This window comes from Manacus candei, unplaced genomic scaffold (assembly GCF_025592945.1).
Source record: "Manacus candei isolate 608988 ecotype Guabito, Panama unplaced genomic scaffold, ASM2559294v1 h1tg000092l, whole genome shotgun sequence".
NCBI lineage: Eukaryota > Metazoa > Chordata > Aves > Passeriformes > Pipridae > Manacus > Manacus candei.
Genome location: NW_026138140.1, coordinates 2,189,456 through 2,208,995, shown reverse-complemented (window position 1 = coordinate 2,208,995; position 19,540 = coordinate 2,189,456). Strand labels below are relative to the sequence as shown.

At 41.4% G+C, this 19,540-nt stretch overlaps 1 protein-coding gene across 3 annotated transcripts in view; it reads right to left on the bottom strand.

Annotated features, from left to right (window-relative positions):
• The window catches only part of SLC7A11 (solute carrier family 7 member 11), a 272,050-nt gene that overhangs the window by 219,231 nt on the left and 33,279 nt on the right, over positions 1 to 19,540 (bottom strand). Inside the window, exon 1 of one of the 3 annotated variants that reach the window (XM_051768143.1) lies at positions 1,797 to 2,305. The exons of the other annotated variants lie outside the window; for them this stretch is intronic. The gene's annotated coding sequence lies outside the window, so the exon portion shown is untranslated. Of the gene's footprint in view, positions 1 to 1,796; positions 2,306 to 19,540 lie in introns of those variants that run through there. 3 annotated transcript variants of the gene reach the window in all.

Here is a 19,540-nt window from a genome sequence, read left to right as displayed (position 1 = left end):
CTGAGCAAAGTCCTAAGGAATCCCAGACCTTGAAGTAAGAAAAGAAAGCTGGAGAAAGGATGACTTCCCCTTGGTCATAGAGGGTTGAGTTAGAGATTAGCTACATAGACTTAACACTCATATATCCATGGGCCCTGATGGGATGCTCCCACAGGTGCTGAGGGTGCTGGCAAATGTTGTTCCTAAGTCACTCTCCATCATCTTTGAAAAATCACAGACAATGGGAGAGCTGCCCGATCACTGGAGAAAAGCCAGTGTTGCTCCCATCTTCAAAAAGGGCAAGAAGGAGGACATGGGAAAATACCAGTCAGTCAGCCTCACCTCCATCTCTAGAAAGGTGATGGAACAGATCATTTTAGAGTTCATCACCAACCATGTAAAAGAAAAGAAGGTCATCAGGAGTAGTCAGCATGGATTCACCAAGGAGAAGTGCATGGCCAGTCTGATAACCTTCTATGATGACATGGCAGGATGGGCTGATGAAGGCAGAGTAGTGCATGTTGTCTAAACTAAAATCACCAAGGCTTTTGACACTGTGACCCTCATAAGTAAACTCAGGAAATGTGGGTTAGAGGGGTGGACTGTGAGGTGGATGAAGAACTGGTTGAATGGCAGAGCTGAGAGCACAACAGGTTGTGCTGCCGTTCAGTGGGACCTTGGTAGGCCGGAGAATTGGGCAGAAAGAAACCTAATGAGGTTCAACAAGAGCAATTGTAGCGTCCTACTCCTGGGGAAGAATAATCCCAAACACCAGTACAGGTTGGGGGCTGACCTGCTAGAGAGCAGCTCCTGCAGAAAAGCACCTGGGAGTCTTGGTGGATGACAAGTTGACTATGAGCCAGTAGTGTGTCCTTGTGGCCAGCGGGGACAATGGTGTCCTGGGGAGAATCGGGAAGAGTATGGTCAGGAGGTTGAGGGGATTGATCCTCCACCTCTACTCGGCCCTGGTGAGACCATCTCTGGAGTATTGTGTTCAGTTCTGGTCTTCACAGTTCAAGAAAGAAAAGGAGCTACTGGAGAGTGGCCAACAGAGGGTCACAAAGATGATTAGGAGACTGAAGTATCTCTCGTATGAGGAGAGACTGAAGGAGCTAGACCTGTTTAGTCTACAGAAGAGAAGACCGAGAGGGGAATCTCATCAGTATATATGAATACAATATCTCAAAGGCAGGTGTCAAGAGCCTAGACTCCTTTCAGTGGTGCCCAGAGACAGGAAAAGGGGTAATGGCCACAAACTAAAACACAATTTCCACCTCAACATGAAGAACTTCTTTACATTGACAATGGCAGAGCACTGGAACAAGTCTGCCCTGGGAGGCTGTGGAGTCTCCCTCTCTGGAGACATTCAAAAAACACCTGGACATGTTCCTGTTTAACCTGCTTTAGGTGACCCTGTCTTGGAAGGGAGGTTGGACTACGTGATCTCCAGAAGTCCCTTCCAACCCTACTTGTGATTCTGTGATATTAACAGGATACTTTTGTCTTAAGGGCAGACTCTCTTATTTGTCATGAAATCCACACAGCCCATAGCAAAGTGCAGCATGTGCCTGGACCTCACCAGCGTCACAGTTTCTGGGACAATTACGTGGGATGAATGAAACCCGAATGCCCAGACCAGAACTGAAGATAGAGAGGCTGATTAAATAAACTATTATGGTTGAACCACATTTTAAAATGCACTTTTTTATCCTCTGCTCTCAACTGCAATTTTTTATGTGGAAGCTGGGCTGTGGCCCTAGGCAGTCACAGTAGAAGTATATTACAGAGAATACACTTACAGTGACAGTTATACTCACACTTTCTCCAGAAAAGCACTTCATTTACAAAACAGATTTGACATCTCAGTTTGTTTGCAATGCAGAGCACTCCTCCCAAACACTCATGTAGCTCTGTGAGCCTTGATTACTTCTTTGATTCCAGCTCTTCCTTAGAGAACTCCAAAATGGAAGTGATGAATGAGCTCCTGTCAGGCGCCATTCCCTGGGTGGCCTTGAATCCATTCAGTTATCTGTTACACTGTCAGCCCTGACAGTGATGAACACAAGGCAGGCAGCTGCCAAAACCACTACTCATTACCCAAAAAAGAAAAAAGGAGAAATAGGTGGAAAGAGGTATGCTTACTACCATTCAATGCGTCACTCACCCACTGCCTTCAGAGGACATGTTTGAGGAGGAAATTATGAAGTTTGTTTATGCAATTATGTGAAACAGGATTACCCACATCCCTCAGCTCCATCCACTAAGGCCGAGCATCAGGCTGCCCAGGTGCTGGCATTTCTTCTTCTTTTGTTTCTTTAACTGTGTGTGGTTCACATTTATCGTGGACACGGATTCTGATGGGTTTGCCACATAAACAATGACCACAGAGCATTCTGATGACACTTATATTTTCATGTGCCATGGGCACAGTGTCTTTGCTGAGCAAGGAAGAGTCTCACAAAAGGATGAAAGCTGGGAAGAACTGCTAGCCTGGATTGTCGCATTTATGGCAGATCACAGAGCAGTGATGGTTTTCTCCATAATCCTAAAGGTTCCTACACATGAACTGCTCCTCTGGGGATTCTCTCTCATTTAGCCTTCAGCACGATGTCTGAGCCACTCAGTGCCCTGCTTGGTGACTTACAGCATCAAAACTGACCCATATGAGCTCACAGACAAGTTCCTTCATTAAGAGAGGCTGGCAAGGTGATGTATAGCACTTTCTAAAGCCATCATGCTTTTCTGAGGACAGAGACCAAGAAGGAGATGCAAACAAAGCATTCAGACCTACAACACACAGAATTTTTCATTTTCACCCAGGTGAACGCTGCCTCACCTCACTCTTTCCCTGCATACTCTTCAATTTACAAGACAGTCACACATGCCTGTTTTTTATGCCTTAAAACAAGCTGCACACCATTGCACTTTGATTCCAGAGTCACAAGTGTCTCAGCCATAAGGCAGGCTGAAATGCTTCTATTAAAGCCACTGTGAAAGAAAACCAGGGGAGTTTTGCATTTGAAGTAGAAGTAATTTTCCATCACTAGCATATATAATATCCAAAACATAGAATTGTGTCCCTCCCCTTGTGTCACTTCAGTGTTTCATTTTAAAAAGACCTACGTGATCATTTCCTGTCCTCATGATGACTCAGATTTCCCAAGCCCTCTCTCACATTTTGCTCCAAGGAAAGATTATATTAAGCTGCAAAATGAGGAATTGTAAAATAGTTCCAGAACAAATACCTTTACAAACAATGCTTACACTTGGATTTTGCTCAGAGCTCACTGTTTTCATAGAAAGTTGAATGAAATGCTTTTGTTTATTTTCACTTTCTCAGAAGGTAGAACTTTCATATAGTTGAGTTTATCCAACTGATACTAACCTTATAAATGAAGGCACTTACTGTTAATCAGCAATCTGAGTTCTGTCTGTAGTCACTGAAAAGAAACGTCTCCAAAAACAAATTACATCTTAGGGACAACTTCATCTTAGAAACCCGCAGACCAATGGACTGATCTCTTCAGGTGCTTCTCTCTTGTCACTTACTATTAAGCTGACTGGAAAAAAAAAAGATACTTTATTACAGGAAACAACTGCCCCCTCATTTACAGAAAAATTTTACACCTCTTGAAAATTCCTGAATATTGAATATTTCCTGCACGGAAAGAAACAACTCTGCTTTTCCTCTTCATGTAGGATAGCCCTTCAGACATTGAAAGAAGCACAATGCAGAAAGTACTGTTGACAAAAAATTTTTGCAGAGGCAATGTAAAAGACCCGCTGGCAAAATGATCAGTAGAGGTGAAGTTTTAATTTTATTTCTTTTAATTATTTTGTTTATTTAATACAGCAACATATGCTTTGTCTCTAATCACTTCACAAATAAAAAACCAGCAATACCTCCCTCTGCTGACCTTCCACAAACCACTCAGTAAAACCTAATGACCTTGGTAAAAATGTAATCTAAAACAAAACTCAACTTCTATTCAAATAAATTTGCGTTTAAACACGTATGGAGAAAAAGCAGTTTTCATCAACCTTATGGTCTTACGAGTTCAGCCCTCTGTGCTTATCCAAATGTGGCAACATCCCGTAAGGAAGGTTTGTCTTTCCAGTAGGCAGCTCCCAAGCTGTTCAAGCCTGGGAAAGACTTGTCCTACAAATGGCACGATCACCCACTGTGCCCAGAGCAAAGACTCAATCTTCTGCACAGATTTAAAATCATCTCTTATTTAGAGTGAGGGACAAGGAAAAAAGGCAGCAATCCACAAGATGTGTGCTGCTGAGAACATAGTACAGAGGATGTTCTCCACTGGATTAACATCTGGCAAACATTGCTCCACTGAGGATACTAAGCCCTGTTTATGGCAGTGGTAAAGTTGGTGCTCAGACTATGAGTGCAAATAGAAATCCTGACTTATTTCTGTTGGAAAGCACAGGAGAAATGGCTTTGCCTACTGATGAGCTACTGTATGAGGTCAACAGTTCAATTAGAGAACGAAGTTAATTCTGTTCTCTCAGCCTTAAAAACTCAACCAATCAATACTTACATCTGTATTACGTGGATGCATTATTGAAGAAAAAGAACATTGTAAAAAAGAGTTACCTTTAAAACAACCAAATCTTTAACTAATCAAGGCAGTACACTGCAAGAAGCTACTGAGCTTCCCTGTAATAAGCAAACAGGGAAATAAGCAAACAGCAGAAATGCAGGAAAAGCAGGAACAAAATTACTAATATGGGGGTGGGGGTTAAATGCCAGAACCACAAATAAATGTTCAGTGCTAGCAACCTAAAAAAATCACATCCAATCCTGACACTCAGCATCTTGAAACCGAGTAATGATTCTTTTGAGGTCATCCCACAGGGCCAAATGCACAAACATCTCAATCTCTTCTGCCCAGTTCCTAAACAAAAACATATCAGCAGACGCTGATGGATGTAGAGATGGGGTGAGCTGCAATTACACCAGGAAATTACACCTGCCTCAGACTGGTGGCACAGAGAAGCAGAGGAAGACATTCAAGACTTTACCCTGCCTGACCATCCCTCTCCCATGAGCCATGTCCAATGTGAGGATTTAGTGGTGAGCCTGGACCTACACAAAACCGAGTACCATCAGGTAAGCACAGAAAACAGGACTGGAAAGTGCAACCAGTTCACTGCCTCCCTGAGGCAATAGGATAGCTCCCAGACTACTCTTGCTAAAGTAAACCTGTGATAGTAATTTACTGATTTCCTATGGCTATTCACCCCAAATAATCTGCAAAATGTGGCAAGGAAATTTAGTTCCAATGTGAGGCCAGCATATGGCACTGCCATTCAAGAGTTTCCAGAAATGCCTGCAGTTATCTTCCATGGCTTATCACTTTTAAGCAAGAAATCACACTTATCTAATCGTTGGTGTCTGGGATTGTGCAAATAAAAAATACAGACCATCTAAATTTTTTTCTAAACAATGTTTTTATAACACAGCCTAGGGGCATCACATTAATGTAAAACTACTAAAATGTGAGGCACATGTAGTGCAATATGTAATAAGGTCAAAAGACTTTTTTTGCACGTAACTAAAAAGAACTCAATTAAGGCTCTCTTGTATCAGTCCTTTCCTGTCCATCCTCAGTAATGCAGGAAATACACACCATCAGCAACCTGAGGCAGACAAGAAGGAACAAAACTCAAAGCCCAGCCAGCACCTTTTGTCCCATTTCAGCAAAGGAAGCCTGCTCCAGGCTCACTGCTTCTCATACTACAGGGGTGTCTGTTAGTCACAGAGCCACAGGACTGGAAGAGACTCATCTATTCCAGCCTCCTACACCAAGGAGGACTCCTCAGTGTCTCTGCTACTCTCCGCAGATGCGTCTCAAAACTCTTGCTTGCGGCCTCCAGCATGGAAGAGTTCATGACACACACAAACAGTATTTTCCAGTGCCTTTGAAAAAGCTTTCTCAATATTTTATCCAAATTTAACCTATTGGAATTTAAACTCATTTTCTTCCTGTCTTTGGTTTTTGCTGAGCAAACACTTTTCTTTCTCTCTCCCTATTTGGAAACTACCACACTGTGTATCCTCTTTCTGTCTTCTCTCCTCTAGACAAGAGGAGAGAAGCCCAGTCAATCCAATCTCAGCCTCCTGCACCAAGGAGGGGCCAGGCATCCCTCTTGGGGTTTTACTTGCTTGACCTCTTTCTAAAGGCAGAGTGACAGGTGAGTAATGGTGATAGCATTGGGTGTGACTTTCAGGTTTGAAACAAAGCCAGAATCAAATATACCCTTCTGCTCATTTTGTTATCAGATCTATTATAAACTTGAGTTGCTTTACACTGAAGTACTAGCAGAGTAAGGCAGTATTTCACACACAACACCACAGCACAACCTATGTGGTCTGAAGGACCACTCTGACAAGCACATTGGAGGAACCCATATAAACACTTCCCAGCAACAAAATTGTGTAGTCTGAGATTTCTAAGAAATACAAAACTTTGCAACTTCTTAACAGATAAGTTGGTTCTGGCTCTTTGGGACGTTTCTGTGCTCTGCCAATCCACTGAGAGCGACCTCTTCTAAACTCAGGGCTAAGTGAACCTCCTAGAGTCAAACTAATTTCTGGTGTAAATCCAGAAGGTAAGAAGGGATGGCTGTTCCTTCAGCATTCAAAAAAAAAACCCCAACAGATTTCTCACTTCATAGCTCAGAGCTGGTTGTTGAACTTCATGGCTTCTGCTGAAAATGTCTACTGAAGTCTGACTCATTCAGACTTATTTCCATCACCTTTCTTTCTGGTAGTGACAAGTAAACTTCTTCATTTGCAAGTTTTCTATAAAGCATGGAGTTGATGGACAAGGATAAATGTCATGATGTACGAACTGTCATGATGTACAATGAATCTGCTGCAGCCAAAGATTTCATCAATCCTGCTAGGACTCTTTTATTCAAGTTAATCAACTCATGCTAACATCTTAAACTCCAATCTGTCCCAAAAGCTTGCAGAGTTTCCCAGAAATTATTCTGATCAATGGACCAGGTTAATCAAAGAAGGGAGAAAGATCCACAGCTTGCCACTAAATGACAATGGTTATTCACATCCAAAGGTAAAAGCCCTTAAAATGGAAATAACCCTAGATAAGGAAATGAGAAAAATCAAAGCTCTAGGAAGAGCCTTACATGAGCAGAAACAAGGTTAAAAAAAAAAAAGTTATTTTTACTCACTTTTAACTCCCACCCCATAAGAGCTGAATGCAGCTCCAACAGAGGGTGAAGTGTTTAAATGAAAACCTAGGCTTGCAGCACCTCCTGACAGAAATATAAGGTAACTCAAATTACTACAGTGTCCTACAGCACCATCCCTCTATGTAAGGGTGGACGGTAACACAGAGGCACCAACACCCTTCCACACCATGAGCTGAGCCCCTGAAAAGCACAAGCTGGGCTACACAGAGCTCCTTACACTTCTTTTACTTTTTGAAGGTTATATATGAGGCTTGAGAGGCTGTTTCATTAGCCAGGCAATGATCTACCTTTGTGAGCTCGTTGGGCTTTCAAAGTTTAGTGTTCTTTAAAAAACTGCTCACCAAAGTAAGATTTGGAGATTGAAAGGAAACTTCAAGGTGGTATTATTTTTTGTTTTGGGAGATGTGTCCTTCTTTTCTCTCCTCTGCCATTCCATGGAAGTCTTCTCTCACAGACTGCATACATCTCATTACACACACAGAGGTTTAACTAGTGGGGTCCTGCTGAGGAAAAGGTTTTACTTAAAAAAAAAGCGAGAGAAAAGAAAACTAGACTCAAGTGCCTTTCTTTTCCTATAATATATGCACTATTGTTAACTTTTAGCAGAGGAATAGATATTTCAGGAATCACTTCAGAGTTACTTCCACAATGATTGATGACTGGTCAAAAGAAACATCCAGAAAGCAATAAGCTGTAAAAAAAAGGGGAATGCACTGAGCCTGATTCAGGACTGCCTTGCTGTTCCTTTCAAATTTCTTTCATCACTATTGTGGCTGGAATCACTGCAGGGTGAGAACAGGTGAAGACTCTGTGCAGTATTTGGAGGTGGTGATAGGTGATCCATATTGCCATTGGTACCAACCTGAGGATAAAAGATTTAAAGAAATGGCAACACAAGTACTCGGGTGTGGAGGGTGTGAAAGGAAAAAAAAAATGAAAAAGAACAGTGAGATTTATATAAAACCCACAGGGAGTGCACTGGAAATCTCTGTGATGAAAAATTGAGATTGCTTTGAAGAAGACTTTATTGAAGAAAAAGTCAGTGCTGTGTAGAGGGAGAGAGGTTAGCTGGGTCACTTGCCAGTCTGTCCTGATTTTCCCTGTTCTTTCCCTGAAACTGTGCACATTGCCATATGAGTCTCCAAATCTTGCTCTGAAGTGAAACATCACAGGGAAGGGAAAACTTTTTGGAATATGATTAACTTGTGCTGCTGGTGGTGTCAAAGCCAAAGGCAGTTTATGTATGCAAGGACTAGGTAGGAGAAAAGACCACATCACAGAAGAGACTTAGCTTATATGGAAGCATGTAGACAAATATATTTCACAGCAAAAGCCTGTGCTGTCAATGCAGTGCTGATACTTACAGGGCCAAGACTCAGCCCAATACCAGCGAGGCATGATATCTGCCCTTATATTCCTTCCATGATCTCAATACAGGCAGGTTTTATTCCCAGGCTTCATCCTATTTTGGGTATAGTAGAAACTTTTTTCACTCTGGAAGATGTAGAATTGAGTTCTGACTAGAAATGCCTGCCAGTGATGGTGGCTGACTGGCCTCTCTGTGCCATTGATTTCCCTTACAGCCAACATATATCCAGAGACCAATGAAAACAGTTTGGCAGAAAGGACACACAATATGTATGACCTCATTGTTTTCTTTAGTAAGTCCAGTTTAACTTTGCAGGAAACAAGAAAATTTCCCCTAACACAGGCAGTTTTGGCTTGCAGGGCATGGGCCAAACAGTTATCACCTTTTATAACTTCTAAAAGTAGAGAAAAGCAGAGAAATAACATCATGAGTTATGAAAGCAATAATGGAACTTCAATACTGTAAGCCAGACATGTCTAAATTTGGTTATTCAACACATACATCCCCATGATTCCCTTATATGTTCTGACGTGCATTTCGTGCAGAAGCAAATATTTAGTGTTTCATGTATTTTCTCACTATTTCTCATCATTGTTGTGGTCACAAGAGGAAGGTACACTTTTCACTGGTCCTTTTCCTGTCATGTTAGTAATTGTTGGAGATTCGTGTTGAAAGACACCATAACCTGTGGTGTCACCAACTTTCAGCAATTTTGATGCTCTTCTGCTACATGCACCAACTTCCTGAGATAGCAAAGCAAGCATCTCATATCAAGCATTGCCAAAACTAGAAAAACTTTACACCACCATAGAAAACTTAAAGCTATCTGACACTTGAAAGTAATTTGTTCCTTTGTTGTACTACTAGTTAGTACTGAGCACATCCAAAAAGAATCAATTTAGTTTTAAGATGATTTTTGGCATAAATGCACTGCAAAAGAGAGCATACATTAATGTCATGTCACTGTGACAAGCATGGAAACCTGTTTCTACAAACAGGTTATACACTGCATAGTTCTACAGATCCCACTGAGAAATTGGTGGTTTTTCAGCCAAACATGACCATTCTACCAACAAAAATGCACATACAGTGATTGCTCCTTATGACAAAGCTGAAGGCAGCTGAAGGCAGCTGAAGTGTTTGTCGTCTTCCTTGAGGATGGTTGAAGTGACAGGAACTTTAGCTAGATTTAGCTTTCACTACTTTGATAGTTATGTTGGTAGATTGCACCAGCAAAAAAAGCATAAATCCACTTGCATACAAGTCAGCATGAGATCATTTTTCCCATTTATAACTGGAGACCACCTCTCATCTTCATTATTTGGCCTGAATGCACACAATGTTTAAAAGAAAGAAAACCTTCCTCATCCCAACTGGCAGAATAGTGCTGATAGGAAGTTTGTTTCAACTTTGCTTTATTTGGCAATATCTAATGGCAAATTAGGACACATTCTTCCTCTTGTTTTCCGTCAGTGTCTCCACCAAACTATGTCTAATCATCAAATATAGTCCCAATTTACCAAGACTATACAGCAGAAGATAATTTCTCAGGAGGTTCTCTCTCGCTGCAATTCTTATTATACAGTAAATTTACATTTTCTTCTGGCTTACTGCACTAATAAAATGCATATAAGACAGTTCCTGTTCTTAGCAATTCTTCTCATATACCTACAGTAAAGTCAAACATGATGTAACACCATTTTAAAGCAAGTCCCAATCATAAATGTAATTCTGGGACTGCCGAATTCAGTAGCACAAGTCAGTAGAAGCAAGTCTAACCCTTTTACACCAGCTTCAAAGGAATTGGCCTCTTGCTGTTATGAGAACTAGGTTTTGCAAAAAGCATTGCCAGCCCATGGTACAGCACAGAGCCACGCGATGCAGTAGCTGAATCAACAGGATTTACCCTACTTGTGCAGTAGACTTGCTCTCTGATACAAAGACTTTGAATGCAAATGCAGGTTTCTCTGATGAGGGTCCTTTTGAAGTGTATCAAAAGGTATTTATGGTAGAAAGTAGAGGCCATGTGGTAACTGGATGAATATGTCCCTCCCAGAAAAGTCTTCATTCATTCAGCATGTAGTGATAGGACAAGGGGGAATGGCTCCAGACCAGTTTAGATATTAGGAAGATACCAGAGGACAAGGAAGAAATTCGGAACTGTGAGGACAGTGAGGAACCAAAACAGGTTTTCCCAGAGAGGTTGTGGCTGTCCCTTCCTTGGAAGGGTTCAAGGCCAGGTTGGTTGGAGCTCTGAGCAACCTGGTCTAGTGTAAAGTAGCCCTGCCCATGGCAGAGAGGTTGGAACTAGATGGTCTTTAAGGTCCCTTCTAACCCAAACAATTATTTTATTCTATGATTCATCTGACTACATTTTCTTTTCCCACACAAATTCTGTGAGGCTGCTTGCCCTGTCTCAGGCAGACTGAGAAAAGTCAGATACAAGTTGCTGCTGCTCCTGGACACCTCAGCAGCACTGACTCCCAGCACAAGGAGAAGAGCCAGCCCCCATCACCTACTGTCTCAGTAAATTAAATGGGAATGGGGGAAAAAACCATGCAAGTGACACTGGGGAAGGGAGAACCCTCTCCGTTCAATGGGTGCAAAGCAACCACCACTCCTATCTAAGAATCCGTGTCTTGCAACAATCCTACCCATGAGAAGAGCTGAAAAAAAACCACCACAGTATTATGCAAAAAGACACCAAAGGACAGTTTAACCACAGATGTAAAACAAAAATTTTGCATTAGAGAGCCTCCTTTTTTTTTCAATTTACAGTTATCAAACAGCACTCATTTACAGCAAAATGTGTCTCTACCTAACTCACTGGGAGGAGGGAAGATTGATTAGCACTGGGATGACACAGGTTGGCTTAAAATCCTAACAACCTTTTGGTGAGGGCCTCTGAGGACTTCAAGCAGAGTTTGGAGATTAGAGTAAGAGAAGCTTAAAAGAACACTCTGAATACCCAGAACAGCAGGTAAACAACAAAAAAAAACTGCTTAGAAATTCCTAGAATGTAGAATTTGTGTTCCCTCTGTGACAGAAGAGACTAGCTACCATACGTGAGGCAGGGTAATAAATACATTAGCAACACATCAACACTTGAGAGGGCTCCTTATATTTCCAGCTTGCATCAATACATCACTCCTGCTCAGCTCACACAGTTATTTCACAGAGAAATGTCATTAGCTTTTCAAGAGACACAAAATAGAAGGGCATTCCCTTGAACTCGAGTCAATTCAATGATATAAGGTATTATCCAGTAATAATCCATTTTTTGTGAAACCTCAAGATATCCAACTACTATTACATGCAGCTGCTCAGCAGACAATGCCAGACAATGTTTATACCTTAACAAATTATTATGTGCATTTTCCATTTTCTACATGATCCTCCACCGAGTTACATTCCTTTTTAAAAATTGCAGCTTTTCAGTTACTGAAAAATTTTGATTACACCAGACAATAGCACTGAAGTAATACCTACCAAGGAAAACACAAGCAGACAAGTGAAGGAAGCTTACAAGATCTGAAGCACAGTTCCAAGTCATGCTCTGGTTTCACATCACCAGCATCTGACAGTGAACCCAGCAGCAAGCAGATACAATTCCATGCTTTCTGATTCAAATAACTTCAAAATGCCTCCACTGTAAGGGACTCATGGGTCACCCAGGTTGAGACAGGCAATGGACTGACGAGACACAAGCAAATTTAGGTCACTGGATGTGGTCCTTCAGTCTGCTATTTCATTTGTTGCAGAGGATGAGGCACAGAAAAAAAGCTTCTGGTGTATCTCCCAGCAGGCAGACAGCCTTCATCTGTGGGAGGTATTAACATCCAGCCATCCAAGGCAATGCAGCATTAATTTATGGAGCTCTGCCTGGAGGCCTTGGGCTTCTTGCATGGTTATGTCCCAGACCTTTATATTTACTTTTTTGAAGACATTTTACATAGATCCCACTTTTTTTCTTCTAATCTTACAACTAAGAGTTATTCGGCAGGTGGCTTCTATTTTTTGCAATGCCTTACAAGAAACATAAATACAGAGGTAACAAAAAGGGGAAGCACAACCTTCACAGCATCTCAACATGAGGAGACAGATTTTTGACTGATAGGCAAAGTGCTGCGCTATGAGGCAGCCGCAGAATTGATCCCAAATCACTCTTGCATTGCTTCCATAATATTGTATCTATGCATCAACAGCATACTCTTGCTATGGGGAAAGTGTAATGATAACAGAGCTTTCTTCCTAATTCATTCTGGAGATGTGGTGATTGGAGAAAGGGGGTGCTGTTCTCTGTGGCTGGCTATGAGGCAGACAAGGGCTCTCCACATTATGCAGTGAGGACAGGGGTCAGTTGCATTACTTAAAGTGTCTGTAAATTACACTTTTCAATTAGAAGCTAATAAGCATGTCATTACTAGTAAAAATTGTTGGAATGACCTTTGGACTGTTTTTTTGTCTGGTGAATCCCCAGAGGCATCTTGACTGAAGGAATGAAAGGAGAATGAGCATAGGTAGATGCATGATAAATAAGAACAATTATCACAGTTATCATCTGATAAATAATGTATTGTGATTTCCCATTAATCCATCCCAAAACACCTTCTTCAGGTAAAAGCCTGGAGCACGACTTCCTTTTATGCATCCCTGCTTACTGTCAGGTATTTGAGCTAAAGGAACATAAAAGGAGTGTTTACTTGGAAGCAGAGAGTCGCCTCTGCATCCTTGATCTTTTCGATAAGGAAGAATGAATTATCGCCCTCATAGAAGCAACAAATTGATTCTTCTGACTCACTGCTGCATGTTTAAGTATCAGAGCCTCATTACAAGAAAAGGCACTAAAGGCTCTGACTCTCGCTCAGAAAAGACTTCAAAGCACTTCACATATCAGAGAGATTATTCTCCCTTTTTTCATGGGTAAGTCCTCTAAGATACAGGACAGGTAGCCCAAAGGTTTCCAAATTCAGTGCCTGAATAGCAGAACTCAGACTCACAAGCAGGACAGCCTGCCCTGGATTTTCTCCAGACACTCCCATGTTTGCTGCTCCCCATCCCAGCCACCAAGATGGAAAATTGCACAGACAACCCATTTTCCTTAGGGTCCATCAGCTGCTGCCACACAGTCAGCTGACCTGTAATTGATACAGCGATCAGGGGTGCCAGGCTATAGCAGGTAATTTCTGTTCCTGTCTAATTTTATGCTGTCTGCATTTGTGAATGAAGCTGTTTGCTTTTTTCAGTTGAGTTTCACCATTCATATTAGATAACCAATCCTAAGGGAAGCAGCTGGATAATATCAAAGAAGTCAGTACCAAAGGCAGCACAAAACATTCCTGTCTGTCCCTGTCACGGTTATCTGGCATACAGATTTTTTGGAATGACATTCACTTGAATTCTGATTAAGCCCAGAGTAAGAACTAGGTAGAGGTGAGGGAATTTTGCCATGTGTTGACTAATGAAGGAAGATAATCAGGTATTTGAAGGCAGACGGCACTGAAAAAGCAGATGGGCAGGTCCCTGTTGAGAAACACTTTTCTTCTGTTGCTCCTTGCTTCTACTTTTATTCTCACAAAATCCAGCTAGGGAAAATACTGAAGCAGAATGAAGCAGACATCACTAAATGACAAAATGAGGGGGTGGAAGCTCTGGAAAGAAGGAAACATGATCTGGTAAAGTACTAAAACCTGAGCAGTTCTTACTTGAGGCGCACTATGTCTCCAGGGAAGTTCTGTGCCCCACAGCTCTGACTGTCACTGATGGGGTTCAGCGGCATCAGCTGGGATCTGACAGTGCACAGCATCTCCCAAGAAATGTCCAGCACAATAGTCAAGCTGGAAAGAAAGTAAAGAGTATGAAAAGCTATTTGCAGTACGTGCATGTGTACACACACACAAAGAGGAAATGACCACAATGCAAATTAAAAGATAAAAATGACTTTCATAAGATAAAGAACTGATGATTAAGAGAGGTAAAAAAAAAAAAGAAGTGTATAAAATCATGAAACAGGTGCTAGTCCTGCTAAAATGAATCCTAGAATCAGACTGTTTTTAAAGATACAGTAGAAGGAATAGCTACTGGAAGGAATAGCTAATGAAAACTCTTTGAGAACAGGCCCAGTCTCAAAGGACTGCAGTGAAGGAAATAAACTCTCCATCTTTAGGAAGGAAAACTTAACAATGGAAAAGACCAGAAAATAGAAACTCATATTTCAGCCATGAGCAGATGTGCACCTGCAGCAACTTTGAAGTATATTGGGAGAAAACAAACAAACAAACAAAAAAAACTGGACAGAAAAAACCACGACCAATTTTTTTTTATAACTTTATAAGGGGGTGGGAGGAAAAACACTGCCCAAACTCTTTTATCTTGCCATCCTGACTTATTACCAGTTAGTTGCATTACCAAAAGCATCCTCTATCATTCCTTAAGGTAGAAAATATTTATAAATTACCAGAAGTAAAAATTATAAGAACTCTATCTCCTTATCTCTCTGCCTGTCCTGTACAAGCCATTGAACACCTTGGGATTATTTAAGTACTTTAATTTCGATTTTCAACATCCAACATCCCACAGCACTTCCATTTTAATCTGCCTCAAAAGTAATGACACAGGACAGTGGGCGATGCTGTCACCAGCTGCTGAGACAGCACGGAGGACACAGCATTCCCTCAGATACTCTGGTGTTAATTTGAAGTTTAATTCCAAATAAAGTATTAACAGCAGAATAAAATAAAAAGAAACTTGGAGTAAATAAACCCACAAAATTATAGATTAGATACTATCCTTTCTTACAATGGACTGAGGATTAGAAGAAAACTAAAACTGCAACCTTTTTCATAAGACCAGGACTTCCAGCATATCTCTGCTTCAGTATGTAATTCTAAAGTGAGAGACATAAAACTTGTTTGCATCATAAGAGTGAGCTTGGAAAAATATGTTCAGGTGCTACCAGCTGGGTAATGGTGGGTATTCCCTTAGCTCAGGTGGATGTGACCCTCCAGACTGCAACCACTGAAGCAAGAAACAGGATTTGGTCTGATATGCCAACATCTGCTTGGTACTCCTGACATCATCTGCTCAGCAACTCTCTCAGCACAAGCTCTTCCAGTAGCTTCAGGCAGAATTCATTATTGCTCTTTTATGCTGGCTTGGCCAATACTAAAAGACTGGAAAATGCCTATACAGATCTAGAAGCACTGCAGGTGACAACTCTGCAGCCTGTTGCACTTCTTGCCTCACCGCCTTTTTTTTTCTCTATGGTCTTTCAACCTGCCTGTCAGCCAGCTTGCTCTGCTTTTGTCACAACATTTGAAACAGAACTTTGAAATGCTGCTGTCCAAGCATGGCAGGTTTCAAATAGTAAAGGGATGTGAAACTTGAAAGCAACATTTATTAAATCTCTGTATTATTTCAGCCAATATGTAAGGCCAAATAGAATTGATGTCGAATGTGAGACACTGTATATTTTTGGATTGCTCCCAGATTGCTGCTGCATCCCAGAGGTTACACCCTCCTGGTTTTCTGTGACAGCTTAACAGAAGATCCTGAGATCTACAAAGCAACAGAAGGAGCAGGGCATCTCCAGCTCTGCCCCTCGTCCCATGACAGTCCACCTCGTGCCTGGGGCCATGCTAGGAGCACAGCTCATCGTGCCTTGTGGGTCTTCACAGCCTGACTGCTCTGAAGATCGCTGTGGCTGCACGTGAAGAACGGGCTCCTCCGAGTATCATCCCTCATTCACGTTGTCACTAGAGAATTAGGACAATTCAAACTCAGACATCCTAGAAACAGCCTGATGCACTTTATCAATTCTGCTTGTGTTAACCAAAGCTCATTGGTCGAGTGCACACACCAGTTAAGAAGAAGCCAGGGTCCGCAAAGCAGGGTCCACACACACCACCTGCTAAAGGTGAAAAGATAAGCATGGGACCCAATGCAGCTGCATTCACTCACATAGAGACACGGTTTTCATGATGCTCTTTTCTACATAAATAACCATGCATCACAGAAAAACTCGTCCTAGGTGTGTGTAGCACCTAAGTGGGAGGAAAACAGCTAGAACATCTCTCTATTGGCAAAAGTTATCAGTGGTGGGTGGAGAAGGGGGCATCAGCTGCTTTTCGTGTTGAAGACAGCTGAGAGTGGCCTGATAAATCAGTCTGAAAGTTAAATATTTTGAGGATGTGAAGAACACTGTTTTCTGACAGAATGCGGTACCAGTGAGGATGGGGCATTAAATTTATCATTTATATCATCCTATATAAATATATTTGGATTGTTCTCCTTAATCCTGCAAGACTAAACCATATAACTGGTTGCATAACTACACCTAAATAATCTGTTAGACACAAACCAGTGACCAAGTCTGGGACTAGTATTGCATCCAGTCATGCCCAGACTATCCTTCAGGAAGGAGTTTGTAAAGCAAGGTAAAGCCATGAACCTCATGAACCTCATGACTCAAGGGGATGATCTCCTTGATAAATCTTTTCTGAAGCTTCCATTCAGCCCATGACATCAGTGCAGAGACTGCACTTGTGCCTTCTGCTTTGGTCTTCTACTGACACTATCATCCTATTAACTGCTACTTTCCATTAACTATGTGTTTTACATTTACTGCAGTGTTATAGAGAAAAACTTACGGTTATGTCTGCTATATTAACAGCTTGCATCTGACTTAGAAGTATAGGTCATCACTGGAAACTTAAAAGTCATTATTCTGTTATCTCTCCATTTTTAACAAGGTTCATCACTGTAAGCATCCACTGCCCTCCAGCAGGGTATTGAATGATGCAAAAAGGTTGTCTGCTTTTCATTCTGATTGTAAACCGATGAATGGGATTTTACTTACTGAGTCATTGGGTTTGGGTTCACTTTTCACACTGCTGTCTGCATGTTTGTTATTGAAAATGAGCTCTGCCCAGAGCAGCTGCTGGATTGCAAACTGTGGGAAACCTCTTGCATGGGGTTTGATGTGCTGTACTCCATATCTCTGGAGTCTAATTTAGCACATTCCTTTGATTCATGCAAGTTGTTCTTTGTTGGCACTGGATTTTAGGAAATTAAGAATCAAACAAAGACTAAAAACTATTTAAAAGAACAAAAAATAGAGTTTTGTTTTAGAACACACAGAAATCTCAAAATGAGCCTTCATTAAGAGTCACTGAAGATACAAAAGGGTTGATCTTTCAAAACAAGAGATTAGTGACGAACTTCAGGGTCATTCATTTCAGAGACTTCAACTGCTTTCAAGTCACATGTGCCAAATTTATGTGCCAAAGGTTTCATACCTCCATCACTTGCAGAAAAGATAGAGCTGGTGACACAGCTAATGCCACCTGATGAAGGCAGAATTAATTCAGTTTGGCCACACTGTTTTACACGCGACTGTGTGAACAAACTCCATTGCTCCTGTATGTTTGGAGAACACCTTACCAACACACAAGTGAACTACAAGTGTACCTGCCACAACCTAATACAATTTGAAAGCCCTGCTGGGAGGTTGAATCAGCAGATGAAACCATCTAACTTGCCAAAAATTATTTGACTAAAAGACAGCAGCACAGAGTAAATTAGCCATCTCAGGGCTCCATATTGCTGCAGATAACCTGTTTCCAGCATCTGAGCTACCCAAGTCTGATGGGTTTACACCACATGAAGGAGTAATTTTGCCGTCAGGCATGCCCCTATTACTTTGTAGTAAGGGCATTTAGGCATTAGCAGTTCATTGCTGTCTCACACTAACTTCTGTTGCCAGTAAGGAAAGGAGTGTTTAGTCCTGAGTCCTCTCATGTATCTCACATGTCTACTCTCTGGAGAAGAAAGGCACCTAGTATATTTGAATCAATCCCCTATAGGGACTGCCTCCTTCTGCTGGTCTGTGGTCCAAGGCATAAAGTCATGTTTAAAGATTATACCCATCCCATTCACTTTCCTTAAGAATGAACCCCCCACTTCTCATGTTTTTTCTCCTGAGAGGAAAAATGACCTTTCATTGCTGAAAAATACAGTTGGTGCACAATTGCTGCTGAGGAGTCAAGTCCTCACTGCTTTGAAGAGGTGTGTGAACAGCTGGCCTCCTCTGGCTGCTGGAAAGCTGGAATAACTCATTTTGTGCTGCTTACACTACTTACTTGCTTGCTTTCAGCTGCTTTTAATGCATATGGGAGAGTAGCTATGATGTTTAACTTGCCACATCAAGGAATGCCAGGCATAGTGTAGCAACAATGGGTTCAATATTACATAGGGACATACCAACAGCCCTAGGAGGCTAGGAAAAAAAATCTTTTTAAAACATATAGTATGCCTTCTTTACTAAAGTAGATCATGACCTTGTTTATGATACTCAATTTAACTAATGTAGCTCACTTTACTGTTGTTGCTCTGTTCAGAGATGTTCTTCCTGCTGCAATGTTTAAGAGGTTTGGCCAATTAAATCAGTTGAATAGCTAAGTATCCTTTAATGTCTGTTCACATACTTGCACATCTTCATTCCTAAAATAAAGCTGTGGTTACATAGTGGTGTGTGGCAATATTGTGCTTCTCTATTTCTTGCCTTTTTGTGACAAAAGGTGAGCAATTTGGAATTAATATATAATGAATGTTGTGATATTGTATATTGTGATAACAGGTCATAAAAAGAACACAGTACTTTGGATTACTGTAGAGATGCACAGGCTCTGTTTGGTTTTGGTTAAATGATTAAACTTTTGAACGTAACCCAGAGTATACAGAGTACTTTACAAACATTAATAGCCAGGGCATTAATGGCATATGCTAATTCTTCAAAGTACCTTCTTTAAAAAGACAGGTGTCTGTGTATCAAAGCAGATGCCTGAAGAAACCCAGGGACTCCTGGAGTGTCTCAGGACTGGAGGTTCCTGCAGAGGGGAGTTATCCACTGCTGTCACACATCTGCTTCCACCTCAGTAAGAGCAGGGATTTTAAGGGAAA